This window comes from Cetorhinus maximus, chromosome 10 (genome assembly GCF_964194155.1).
Source record: "Cetorhinus maximus chromosome 10, sCetMax3.hap1.1, whole genome shotgun sequence".
NCBI lineage: Eukaryota > Metazoa > Chordata > Chondrichthyes > Lamniformes > Cetorhinidae > Cetorhinus > Cetorhinus maximus.
In genome coordinates this window covers 111,149,878-111,163,740 of record NC_135888.1, presented here as the reverse complement: position 1 = coordinate 111,163,740, position 13,863 = coordinate 111,149,878, and the positions used below count along the sequence as shown (strand labels likewise).

The window sequence follows — 13,863 nt, the reverse complement described above, 5'->3', positions numbered from 1 at the left end:
TTCTGGGGATTTCCTTATGCGTGTAGAATGTCTCAGCTCTACAGCTTCAGGTATCTTGTCAGTGACCTGCTTTTCTGATGTCGTTCGAACAACAGGTTCTTTGGTGGGCACCTGCAAATCTGTTTCCTCAACTCTTGCAGGTACAGCCGGTCCTTCAAACACTAGTTAGACCTTAGCTGGAGTACTGTGTACAGCATTGCATTTTAGGAAGGATGTGAAGGCATTGGAGAGAGTGCAGAAAAGATTCACAGGAATGGTTCCAGGGATGAGAAACTCCAGTTATGGCGATGGATTAGAGAAGTTGGGACTCTTTTCCTTGAAGAAAAGAAGGCTGAGAGGAGATTTGAAAAAGTACTCAAAATCATGGGGGGTCTGGACAAAGTAAGTAGGAGAAACCTTTCTCATTGATGGAAGGGTCGAGTACCAGAGGGCACAGATTTAAGGTAATTGGTAAAAGAAGCAAAAGCAGTATGAGAAAAAACTTTTTCACACAGCGACTGGTTAAGGTTTGGAATGCACTGCCTGAGGAAGGTTCAATCGAGGCAATCAAGAAGGAATTAGAAGTTCATTTGAAAAGAAACAATGTGCAAGCTGCTGGGGAAAAGGCAGGAGAATGGCACTAGGTGAAATGTTCATTCAGAGAGCTGGTGCAAACATGATGAGCTGGATGGCTTCCTTCTGCACTGTAACAATTCTGTGATTCTGTGAAGTATTCCAGGATCTGGGTCAGAGTGCAAAGGGAAGATTGCAGGCTGGTAACAAGACAAAATTCAGATTAAAAGAATGAAAATCCAATGCGTTGTGTCAGAGACAGGCAATCCTGACCCAGGATTTTGTTTCCAGGTGATGCTTAATAAAATGGGGCAATAATGATAAAAAAATCTACCCCAGTTTCTTCTTTCCCTTTAGATCTCAATACACTAAAGGCCATATCAGGGTGCAAATTTATTTAACATAAAGCACTTTTAATCCCAGGTTTCTTCCTGAATCTTCATGCTGGCTGCTGATAAAGGGAAGGGTACAGGAGGCTGCAGCAATACTCCGACATGTTGTAAAGAAAAATGGTGTCACTCCACCAGCGGTGTCCTTCAATGATCTTTAGGTATTGACAGCAATACTGTATTTGTTTCCTAAGCGGTTGTTCAACCCTTTAATATTGGCCTACTCTTTAATTGTCAATTTTCTCATCATCCTTCCCTTCTGAAGGTGTTAACATTTTACTATGTTACAGTTCCATGGGGGTCAGTCACCTCCTTTGTCCAAATGGCTATTATTTTTTATATATGAGCCTTGATAGTGAGCGCCATCACATTTTTTAGTCATTAAGGATCTCAAAGCCCAAATCCGTCTTCATCCAAAAACAAATTTATCATGTAGCAATTAGGCATTGTAGAAAAGTTTAGGTTTAATAATTATTTACAATTAGTTTGCAGCTTCTGTTTAATTGTAGTCAATGTAGGACACTAGTACATCACATGACTAGCTCTGTTTGCAGTCACATCCCCACTTGACAGTGTCTGACCCCAATGGAACTGTAACATAACAAAATGTTTACACAGAAAACATGGCCCCAAGCCATGTAATGTGTTTTAATGGTCTAATTACAGAGCAAATACTGCAAAACCGTCAAGGTTGTGCAGTCCGAGTCTGGAACCATGAAACTTGTTGGCAATTTAAAAATATCAATGATACTCATACCTATGACTCAGAGGGGAGTTAGAAAGGCCTATTGTATAAAGAAAGCAACTGTGAAACATTCATTCTTATGTCCTAAATTAGCGTAGATTTTAACTTGTAATGCTTTAAAGGAGCAACAATCACTTTGCTTTACAATATGTAACCATCTGTAAGCTTAGAGTTAAGTTCTGTAATCAGTTTTTTTGGAACTATATAGTTCTCTTGATTCTTGTTACTGGGAAACATGTACTAATTGAATATGATGTTACAAGCGTATCTTGCTACCTTAACTTTAACACACCATCATCTTTATGCACTGATTTTATGTATTTAACGTAGATCTTATTGAAGTTGTAACTTTGTAATTTCTATAAGGCTATGCAGCATTTGTACTGTTTTACTATTTTTAATTAACTTGTACCAAGTACCAGCAGTCACTTTAGAATTCCACACCAGCAAGCAGTATTTGATATATATTGACATATTGATAGGTGCCTGCCTTAATGACAACTCTACCGGATATCTACACATCAATTAAACATTTGCAAAGGTGTGTCCAAATGTTAATCATTAGAGCTTGACACCACATGCTCTCATATCTCAAATAAGCAGATAAAGGGGCACCTCACAATCTGAGTAGGCAGCCATAAAATTTAATGAAATAACAGAAAATGAGGGGACGGTCCCACAAGTAACTGGCACATTAGAGAACCAGTAAAGACAACAGGAAATAGCATCAATAGATGACTATCACCCTCGAGAACCTAATAAGAAACTGATCATGCAACACCTAAAGCAATCAGGAACTGCTCATATGCTACCTGAGCCAATCAGAATTCAGGAACATGACTGATAACGCACATAGGTTGTGGTTTGGAAAGAATTAAAAAGCACCAACTTTCAGCTTCCAAGCATGCTGAATTTGAAAACTGAAGGCAAGAGACTGCTTACCAACTGGGAGCAGAAGACCACAGAACTGACCGAGAGAGAAGACCATGAGGCACCTTGTGCCCTAGGCTGAATGGGGAAGCAAGAATCATATTGAGCCAGTAAAGTCACTGCACTGCTTAAGCATTAATTCTCTTGCTTAATAAACATTTCCTCAGTTACATCACTAGATTGTTTTCTTTTGCTTGAATGATTAAAGTCTCAAAAGAACAAACTAATGATGAGTGAGTGCAGATTCACACATTTGGAAGTTAAAAACCCTCAAAAAGCTTACATCGTGAGAGCTCGGACTGATTTGATTTTTCTTCCATGGGGTTTTAGGACAACTTTAGTGCCACCGGCTGCACAAACGAGAGATCAAACGTGATTTGTTTGGTTCATTTCCATAGTACATTCTGCATTGACTCATTGAGCCATTTCACAATCCTTTTCTCATGGGGGCTGAATGTCTTGACCCAACAGCCACTCTTTCATCACAGTCCTTGGGAGCAAACTTTTATGCCTTAATTGTTCACTGGATAAAATCATTGAACCAATGGGAAATCTTTTCTTAATTTATAAGGATTTAGGGATGAAGTCACATTTGCACTGTTCCATCAGTTCATAAAGACATGCATTGTATTAAAGTGCTCCCAGATGATGTCTAGATTCTTTGTTTACACTATGCTTTCCTCCTACTTCAATTCTTGCAATTTTCTTGTGGCTTTTTCCCCAATTTTCTTCAGATTAGTAATATATGAAAAGTACATTATGAAAACAAGTTGTATTGTTTGTAAAACACAGAAATGTCCAGTTTTTGAGTCTGGTGCACTTCTTTAATCTTCAAGTGTCACTTCTGCAGGAGATGATTGTACACTGAAAATCACTACATGAGGAAAGCTTGATTTGATTAATGCTGCACATGTATTATTTTTATTCATTCTTGGGATGTGAGCATCACTGGCAAAGTCGGCATTTATTGGCCATCTCTAATTGGCTTTCAGCAGGTGGTGGTGAGCCACCTTATTGAACCATTGTGGTCCATTTGGTGTAGGTAAACACACAGTGCTTTTAGGGAGGGAGTTCCAGGATTTTGACTTAGCGATAGTGAAGAAAGGTGTATGGCTTGGAGTGGAACTTGCAAGCGGTTGTGTTCCCATGTTTCTCCTACCTTTTTCCTTCTTGGTGGTAAAGATTTGGGGTTTGTAATGTGCTGTCAAAGGAGACTTGGTAAATTGCGGTAGTGCATTGTGTATATGGTGCATACTGCAGCCAGATGCATCAGTAGTGGAGAGACTGAATGTTCAAGGTGGTGAATGGAGGGGCTGATCAAGTGGATTGTTTTGTTTTGGATTGTGTCAAGCTTCTCAAGTGTTGTTGGAGCTGCATTCATCCAGGAAAGTGGAGAGCATTCCTTCAAACTCCTGACTTGTGCCTTGCAGACAGTGAACAAGCTTTGGATAGTCAGAAAGTGAGTTTCTCATTGCAGAATTCCCAGCCCCTGACCTCCTCTTGTAGCCACTATATTTATACTGCTTGTCCAGTTATCCAAGGGTAGCCTCCAGGATGTTGATGATGCGGTGGTTAGATTCTCTCTTGTTGGAGATGTTCCTTGCCTGGTACTTGTGTGATACAAGTGTTACCTGCCGCTATGGCAAGAGGTGGCAGCCATCTTTCTCAAAAGTCCACCATTGATGAAGAGATCGGCACCAGGTCAGCTGGACCAACTCAGCATTCTATAAACTACAGCAGCAAGTGTTTGACAACAAAAAACTTTGCAAGATAAAGCACTAATGTGCAGATCAATTGTCATCACATTCCTGTACTGCAGTGAGACCTGGATTTTGTATCAGTGACTCATAAGAGCACTAGGAAATTTCCATCAGCAATGATGCCACCACATCTTCCAGATTCAATGAGAGGACTGTCGAGCAAACAGCATTTTCTTTTCTTGAAGCCAGTTCCACAAACATTCAAGCAAAACTCCTGCAAAATCAACTTTGATGCACTGTACACTATGTCCAGATAGCCAGAAAGAATCTTCCCTGCCAGGGGCCCTGTTTTCTCAACTCTCAGGTAGCCAGTGTTCCAGGGGAGAACAAAGAAAAGGCTTCAACGATGCTCTGAAGTTTTCTTTGAACCCCGGCAGCATTGAACATAATGACTGATAAAATCAGGCTTTCATTCAAAATATCTTGATGATGATGCAAAGAGGAAGCAGAGAAGGAAAGCTAAAAAAACAAACCCTACACTCCGGATCCCACTACGTCGGGGAATATCCTGCCCTATTGCCAAAGGTCTGTGGGTCTGTTCAGTGACATGAAGACCCATGGGCTAACACTCATAATCCCGAGTAGACGTCATTCTCGAGTCAAGGTACAGCCGCAAATTTGCCACTTATCAGCCCAAGCCTGAATGTTGTCCTGGTCTTGCTGCATACGGATATGGACTGCCATTGCTTTTATCCCTACTTGTCTGAGAGAAATTAGGGAAGAAGCAACAGACACTATCGCTGCAGCCCCAAGTTTAACTCAGGCCCAATCAGGGGATTGAACAAGCAGAATGCTTCTATGATGTCATGAACTTGATTTTAACTCCCAGGCCTCATTTCAATGCAATTAACAGACTGCTGCCCCAATCACATTGGAAAACAGTCGTCTCCCTTTATGAGCAGATTTTACAGCCCCCTGCAGGCGGGTTTGCAGGCGAGAGGCCCGCCCCTCCCTCTCCTGGCCATGATTTAACGGGTTGCAGGTGAATCCTCAGATGGCCCACCCGTCCTCGTGTCAATTGAGGCCCTCATATGGCCAGTTAAGAGGCAAAGGGAGGTGCCTTCATCATGGGCCTCCTTTTCTAATTGGTCGCCCCCCCCACCCAACCCACTCCGGATGCCACCTCCCCGTGCCCTGTGCACTCCTGCCCAATCCGGCCTTGATCCCCCTGCCACACTCATAACCTCTTCACCTGGCCTGGCCAAGAACACCCTACCCCCAACTTACCTGTTATCCAGCTCCTGGTTCTTCTTTAGGGGCTGGCTGCTGTTCTAGGAGTGCCCACCATTCCCAGGGGTGGTGTTGGGACCAGAGAACTGACGGCAGCACTCAGTGGTGGGATTTCCTCTACATTTAGGGGCAGAAAGCTCCCCGCTGGCCAATTAACGTACCTTAGAGCATTAAATAACCGGCAGCCAGCCTGCCAGAGTGGGGCAGGTTTCATGGCAACTTTTCCAGCGGCGGGGAGGGAAACCTCGCCACCCGTGAAATCCTGTCCTTTGTGTACAATTTCTGCTGGGTCGCCCAAAGTGCATTTGCAAGTGGACTAAGAGTGAAATGATGTGAATAATATTCCTCTTTGAGGATTGAGGCAGAGACACGTCACTGCACTGGGGAGTTTTATTCTGTTTATGCTGAGCCTCCCTTTTCTTATCTGCAGGTGGTGCGAGATCAACACAATAGGTGACAGTTAGGGAAGGGGAAACAAAGAAGTTACAGATGTGATCATTGACACTGCACTGCTTTCAAATAAGTTTTCTGGATCATCCATCCCCACTATGAACTATTAGTAATGGATAATAATATTGATATTTTCTCACAATCAGCAGTAATGCTGAATCCTGTCTGTTCCTTTCAAGCTCGAAGATGTGAAGGCTAAGCCTCAACAATCTTATTCAATTAGTCACCTGGTTAAAACCCGTAACATCCGAATCATCACTGGCAAAAACTTTGTGGTTTGGTGAGTATTTCATGTAATAGCGCTGCACAGAAGGAGAGCACTCGGCCCAGTGAGTTTCTGCCAGCTCTTTCGAAGAATAATCCGGTTATTCCCACTCCCCTGCTCTTTGTCCGTACCCTTGCACCACATATTGAGGGTGTGTTTCCTGCCAATGCAGTGCGTGTGCTGTTTCCGACTTTTGTTACTCCATTACGTCATTGAGAGCAGCAGAGCAGGCAGAGGCCAGGACCAAAGATGGCGCCGCTCAAATAATCACATCAGGGCATCGGCGTTGTTTTAAAAGGAGAAGAACATGACAAAAATGAAAAAAATACCTGGAAAAACTCAGTAGGTCTGACAGCATCTGCCGAAAGGAACATAGTTAACCTTTCGAGTCCGTATGACTTTTCAACAGAACTAAGGAAAAATAGAAAAGAGGTGAAATATAAGCTGGTTTAAGGGGCCGGGGGGGGGGGGGGGGGGGGTGGGACAGGTAGAGCTGGATAGAGGGCCAGTGATTGGTGGAGATTGTCAAAAGATGTCATAGACAAAAGGACAAAGAGGTGTTGAAGGTGGTGATATTATATAAGGAATGTGATAATAGGTGACATTAAGGGTAGAAAGCAGGACGAGCAAGGTGCAGATAGCCCTAGTGGGGGTGTGGTGTGGGGGGGAAGGGATCGAAATAGGCTAAAAGGTAGAGATAAAACAATGGATGGAAATACATTTAAAAATAATGGAAATAGGTGGGAAAATAAAAATCTATATAAATTATTGGAAAAAAAGGGGGGTCGGAAAGGGGGTGGGGATGGAGGAGGGAGTTCATGATCTAAAATAGTTGAACTCAATATTCAGTCCAGAAGGCTGAAAAGTGCCTTGTCGGAAGATGAGGTGCTGTTCCTCCAGTTTGCGTTGAGCTTCGCTGGAACATTGCAGCAGGCCAAGGATAGACATATGGGCATGAGGGCAGGGTGGAGTGTTGAAATGGCAAGCGACAGGGAGGTCTGGGTCATGCTTGCAGACAGACTGAAGGTGTTCCACAAAGCGGTCACCCAGTCTGCGTTTGGTCTCTCCAATGTAGAGGAAACCGCATTGGGAGCAGCGAATGCAGTAGACTAAATTGAGGGAAGTGCAAGTGAAATGTTGCTTCACTTGAAAGGAGTGTTTGGGCCCTTGGACAGTGAGGAGAGGGGACGTAAAGGGGCAGGTAAAGGGGCAGTTGCATGGGAAGGTGCCGATGGAAGGGGGTTGAGGTGTAGGGGGTGATGGAAGAGTGGACCAGGGTGTCACGGAGGGAACGATCCCTGCGGAATGCCACCGGGGGGGTGAAGGGAAGATATGTTTGGTGGTGGCATCATGCTGGAGTTGGTGGAAATGGTGGAGGATGATCCTTTGAATGCGGAGACTAGTGGGGTGATAAGTGAGGACAAGGGGGACCCTATCATGGTTCTGGGAGGGAGAGGAAGGTGTGAGGGCGGATGCGCGGGAGATAGGCCAGATGCGGTTGAGGGCCCTGTCAACCACCGTGGGTGGAAAACCTTGGTTAAGGAAGAAGGAAGACATGTCAGAGGAACTGTTTTTGAAAGTGGCATCATCAGAACACATGCAACGGAGGCAAAGAAACTGAGAGAATGGGATGGATTCCTTACAGGAAGCGGGGTGTGAGGAGCTGTAGTCAAGGTAGCTGTGGGAGTCGGTAGGCTTGTAATGAATATTGGTGGACAGTCTATCACCAGAAATTGGCCAAGGAAGGGAAGGGAAGTGTCAGAGATGGACCATGTGAAAATGATAGAGGGGTGGAAATTGGAAGCAAAATTAATAAATTTTTCCAGGTCCAGATGAGAGCATGAAGCAGCACCGAAGCAATCATCGATGTACTGGAGAAAGAGTTGTGGGAGGAGGCCAGAGTAGGACTGGAACAGGGAATGTTCCACATACCCCATACCACCAATATTCATTACAAGCCTACCGAGTCCCACAGCTACCTCGACTACAGCTCCTCACACCCCGCTTCCTGTAAGGAGTCCATCCCATTCTCTCAGTTTCTTCGCCTCCGTCGCATCTGTTCTGATGATGCCACTTTCAAAAACAGTTCCTCTGACATGTCTTCCTTCTTCCTTAACCGAGGTTTTCCACCCACGGTGGTTGACAGGGCCCTCAACCGTATCCGGCCTATCTCCCGCGCATCCACCCTCACACCTTCCTCTCCATCCTAGAACCATGATAGGGTCCCCACTTATCACCCCACTAGCCTCCGCATTCAAAGGATCATCCTCCACCATTTCCGCCAACTCCAGCATGATACCCCATAAAGAGACAGGCATAACTGGGGCCCATGCGGGTACCCATAGCCACACCTTTTATTTGAAGGAAGTGAGAGGAGTTAAAGGATAAATTGTTCAGTGAGTGAACAAGTTCAGCCAGACGGAGGAGAGTAGTGGTGGATGGGGATTGTTCGGGCCTCTGTTCAAGGAAGAAGCAGAGAGCCATCATCCCGGTGGGGGATGGAGGTGTAGAGGGATTGGACGTCCATGGTGAAGAGGAGATGGTTGGGACCAGGGGACTGGAAATTGTTGATATGATGTAGGGCCTGAGAGGAATGGCGGATGTAGGTGGGAAGGGACTGGACAAGGGGAGAGAGAATGGAGTCAAGATAGCAAGAAATGAGTTCTGTGGGGTAGGAACTGGCTGACATGATCGGTCTGCCGGGACAGTCCTGTTTGTGGATTTTGGGTAGGAGGTAGAAATGGGCCGTCCGAGGTTGGGAGGCTATGAGGTTGGAAGCTGTGGAAGGAAGATCTCCAGAGGAGATGAGGTCAGTAACTGTTCTGGAAACAATGGATTGATGTTCAGTGGTGGGATCATGGTCCAGAGGGAGGTAGGAGGAAGTGGCTGCGAGTTGACACTCAGCCTTTGCGAAGTAGACAACAGACAACAGCAACACCACCCTTGTCAGCAGGTTTGATGACAATGTCAGGGTTGGACCTGAGAGAACGGAGTGCAGCAAGTTCAGCGAGTGACAGGTTAGAGTGGGTGAGAGGAGCAGAGAAATTGAGACGACTGATGTCATGCCAACAGTTCTCAATGAACAGATCAAGAGAAGGTAAGAATCCGGAGGGAGGGGTCCAGGTTGAGGGAGAATATTGGAGGCAGGTAAAAGGATCCATTGAACGGGGAGAGGACTCCTTCCCAAAGAAGTGAGCACGAAGAGGGGACGAAGGTGGCGGAAGAAGAGTTCAGCATCATGTCAAACCCGAAATTTATTGAGATGAGGGCGCAAGGGTATGAAACTGAGTCCTTTGCTGAGCACTGAACGTTCAGCATCAGAGAGGGGAAGGTCAGGGTGAATATACGGACGGGGCTGGGATTAGAAGACGGGATGGGGACAGAGGGATGGGCAAGGGTGGAGAGTCCTGAATGGGCGTTGGTGTCAATGAGTTGTTGGAGCTTGCGTTGCTTTGCACCTGAAAGAAAGAGACACAGTTTCTTGGTGAGGCGTCGGATGAGACGAAGAATAAAATGAAACTGGGGGCACGGGCAGCTTAGAAATAGGGTGCGTCGGTGCTGCTAGAGGGAGAGGTTGAGTGTGTTCATATGGTGGTGCATGGCACTGAGTGTGGATCTCAGGATGCGACGAGAACAGCAGTCCGAGGAGCGTTGTATGTCCCGGAGATACCTGTAATCCTGGGTGGGTTCGAAACATGAGGGATGGAACTTCAGTTGAAATCCATGTGGGGTAAGTCGGAGACGGAGACAGTCACTGAGGAAGGAAATATGGCTGTGAAAGCGAGTTTTAGCAAACACCTTGTCAAACACCGGGAGAGAAATGGAAAGCAATGAAGGTGAACAAGGCAAAAGAGAGAGACGGAAATCCTGTCAGAGAGAAGAGCAATACTTCTTCAAGTAGGCGTTCCTTGAAGAGAAGTGGCAGTCAATTAAACATTAAGATAAAAGCCAAACACTGCGGATGCTGGAAATCCAAAACAAAAATAAAAATACATGATCCTTGCTAACATTTAGCAATCAACCTGCGTCAGGAACAGAATTGTCCCAGTGTGCACAGTAATAGGTAGCACAAGAGTTCCAATTTGTAGAGGAAGCACTAATGTGATTGGAAGATGTCTGAGGTGGCAACCTCCCCGGACCACGCTGTGATTATCTTATGATGTATTTTCTCCAATGAATAACACTTTTTGGTCTCTCCATTTACACTGTGTCTCTTGAAGGGGGATGTGTGTAAGGAGGAGGAGAGCGTTGGGGGTGAGGAGGAGGAGGAAGGGGGGGTTGGGGGTGAGGAGGAGGAGGGATTAGGTGAGGAGGAGAGGAATAGGAGTGTGGAGGAGGGGACTGGGGGTAAGGAGGTGCAGGAGGATGGGGATGAAGGAGACGGAGCAGAGGGGAGGCAGGTGGGTCTGAGAAGGAGGAGGTGATGGGGTGAGGAGGAGGGTGTGGATGGAGGTGAGGAGGAGGCAGAAGGGAATGATTAGAGGAAGAGGGGGATAGGGTGAGGAGGAGGGGAGGGAGTAGGGTTGAAGAGGATGGGGATGGTGTGAGGAAGAAGAAAATGAAAAAGGGATGGGAATGAGGAAGGAGAGGGGGTTGGGGTGAGGAGGAGGGGAAGGGGTATGAGGAGAAGGGAAGGGAGTGGGGTGAAGAGGAGTGAGATGGGGTGAGGAGGAGAGGGTAGGGTTGAAGGGGAGGGGTATGGGGTGAGGAGAGGGGGTTGGGGCGAGGTGGGGGATGTAGAGATGAGATGGGTATGCGGAGGAGGGGAGAGAGGGTGAGGACGAGAGGAATGAGGGTGAGGAGAAGGAGCGGGAAGGGGGTGAGGAGTAGTGGGATGGGGTGAGTCGAAGCGTGACCCCCTGCCCATAAATATGCCCAACACTACCCAGGGATCGCTTACAAACACTGGGATGCTTCCTGAAGTCTTGGAGAGTACACACTGACCCACTCCATGATGAGGCCTCCAGCACCTACAACCCTCCCTTATCCCTGTTGTCTTCTCCAGTTTCTTCAACCCTCCCTATCTCTGATAATTTCTCCAGCCCCTACAAACCTCAGTTACCGGCCCCAGACTCCACAGACCTCCCTGTCTCTGTAACAAGCCCTCAAACCCTCTGTCTCCCTGTAACATCACCCCAGGCCCTACACCACTCCCCGTCCCTGTGACCTCCTCCAACCCCTGCAGCACTCAATGATTTCCTTGTTCCTCTTAACTCTTGCTTGCAAGGCTCACTCTATCAAGAAGGATGAGGGTTTATTGCACAGTAGAATTTCTTACTTCGCACTGTGTACTGCAGCTTTTCAAACACATTTGTGGAATTATCACTTGTTAAAAACAGACATATTGCAAATTCACCATGTGCAATGAGGCAATCCAGCCTATGGTGTCCACTCCATCCAAAAACTTGCCAGCTCCAGATTAATCCCACTTTCCAGCTCTTGGCCATTGCTCTGTGGGTTGTGGCCCTTCCAGTGAGCTCCCTGCATGCTCTCTAGTTTGACCACATCCTTCCTGCAACGTCTTGCCCAGCCTGTGCAAATTGCTGTGGCTGTGATCCATCTAGTGGTTTATACAGCTTTAGTATAACCTCCCTGCTCTTATATAATGTGCATTAGCTAAGAAAGGAAAGAATCCCACATACCTTCTACTGCCTGTCTCCCAGACACTCTACTTTCCCTCTATTCTCCTGAACTTCCCAGTTTCCCACCAGTTATGTTGTCATTCCTAGCCTTGTTTGGCCTTCGCATATGCATTACCCTCCATCACCCCCTCCATGTCTCAGCCCTCCCTCCACCCCACCCTCCCCTCCCTGTCTCAGCCTTCATCCCCTCCCTGTCTCAGCCTTCATCCCCTCCCTGTGCACTGCCCTCCCTGCCCCTCCTGAAGCGAGCTGCATCCTCAGAAGACCAATAGTTATGTCCCCCGTGCCAAGGCTATCATCAAACCCCTCTTCTGTCTCACTGACTGGCTCTTACAGGTTTCACCAGCTGGGTCTGCAGAAGGAAGTACCTGTCACCGCTTGATCCATCTATAAACCTGCAGCCCTGGGACAACCAGTTGTGACATCTGCGAATGGCACAGGGCCGACACATTGTGGCTGCTGACTGATATCGCTCACACACTTGGAGTCTTCACTTCCAATCATCCATAGCAACCTGGACATTGAGCAGCTAACGGCTACTGCCTCTATTGAGAGGCAATCTAACTGAAGCTTGCAAAATTCTGAGGGGGCTTGATTGGGTAGACATTAAGAGATTGTTTCCACTGGTTGGGGAGTCTAAAACAGTCTCCGACAAGTGGCTAATCATTTAGGACTGGGATGAGGAGAAAATTTTTCACTCAAAGGGTTATGAATCTTTGGAGCTCTGTACCCCAGAAGGTTGTGGATGCTCCATCGTTGAATATCTTTAAGGCTGGGATAGACAGATTTTTTTGTCTCAGGGAGTTGTGGGATATGGGGAGATAGTGGCCATGGCTCAATGGGCCAAGTCTAGTCCAGCTCCTATTTCTTGTGTTCTTTTTTTTTGTTCTGCCATTGCTGACTCTGCAGATGCCCCTATGGTGAGATGGTGCAGTACATTGCATTCTAGCCTTGGTATGGCTGCAAATCCCATTGCCCCCTCTTTATGGCTGCTCTCACCCATCATGTGCTCCATCTGTCTTGTGCAGAGCAGGCAACACTTCAAGATCCCGCAAATGAGGTGGGAAGCTGTGTCCCATGAGAGAGCTGGAGTCTTTAGGCACTGGTTGGCTGCCCTGCACAAGTGTGTCTGCCTGGTCCGGCACACTTCTAGGTGCTCTGGGGTGCCAGTGTTTCTGGCAGGGTGTGAGTGGCAGGTGAGTGGAGGGGGTGCGTGGAGAGAGAGCATAGTCAAGAGGGAGTGGGAGAGAGACACACAGACGGGTTGGGGGGGAAGGCCTCCAATACTTTGTGTGGTAATCTGCTGAGTAATATACCTTTAAAAAGAATGTTATAATGAAAGATCACATGATCTTAGTATCCAATAGCAGAGTCGCACTGGCTACCTCTGTATTCGGTCGTCTAGAATTAGAATCTGTAATGTAGAGACAGGATTTGAGTTATAAGCACACAAGTGTTGCTGCTGAGTTCCTTTGTAAATAAATATGTGTTCTATATAAGAACTGTCTGCTGATCTGGTACCAACTCAGCCATCCCGAAACAAGAGTGCAACCCAGATCCATTAATCCAACTAAACTAAGAGCCAGGATCCAACATTTTGGGGATCAACCATAGATATGGCTAATCCTTTGTGCGTGAGGGCATTGGCAATCAGCAACATCTTTGAATGCCTGCTGGGCCTGAGCACTTACATGCTACTTTCTTGTCCTAAAGTCGCCCATTGTGAGGAACTCCAACATGTTCCCCCAGCTTATGAGCCAGTGGGAGAGTTGGGGGGGGGGTGGGGGGGTTGCCGGGGGTTTCACCAGCTTGCTCTATCAGCCCAGCCACATATCGTGTGCCCTTGCTGATCTTCACAGCCTCTATCCGACCCAATTTCCTTCCTCCTGCTCACTCCCCA

General features: G+C 46.7%; 1 pseudogene; it reads left to right on the top strand.

Moving 5' to 3' along the window:
• Nucleotides 1–6,340, top strand: part of LOC144685950 (organic cation/carnitine transporter 2-like) — an 80,341-nt pseudogene extending 74,001 nt beyond the window's left edge.
• Nucleotides 6,341–13,863: the final 7,523 nt, after the last annotated feature.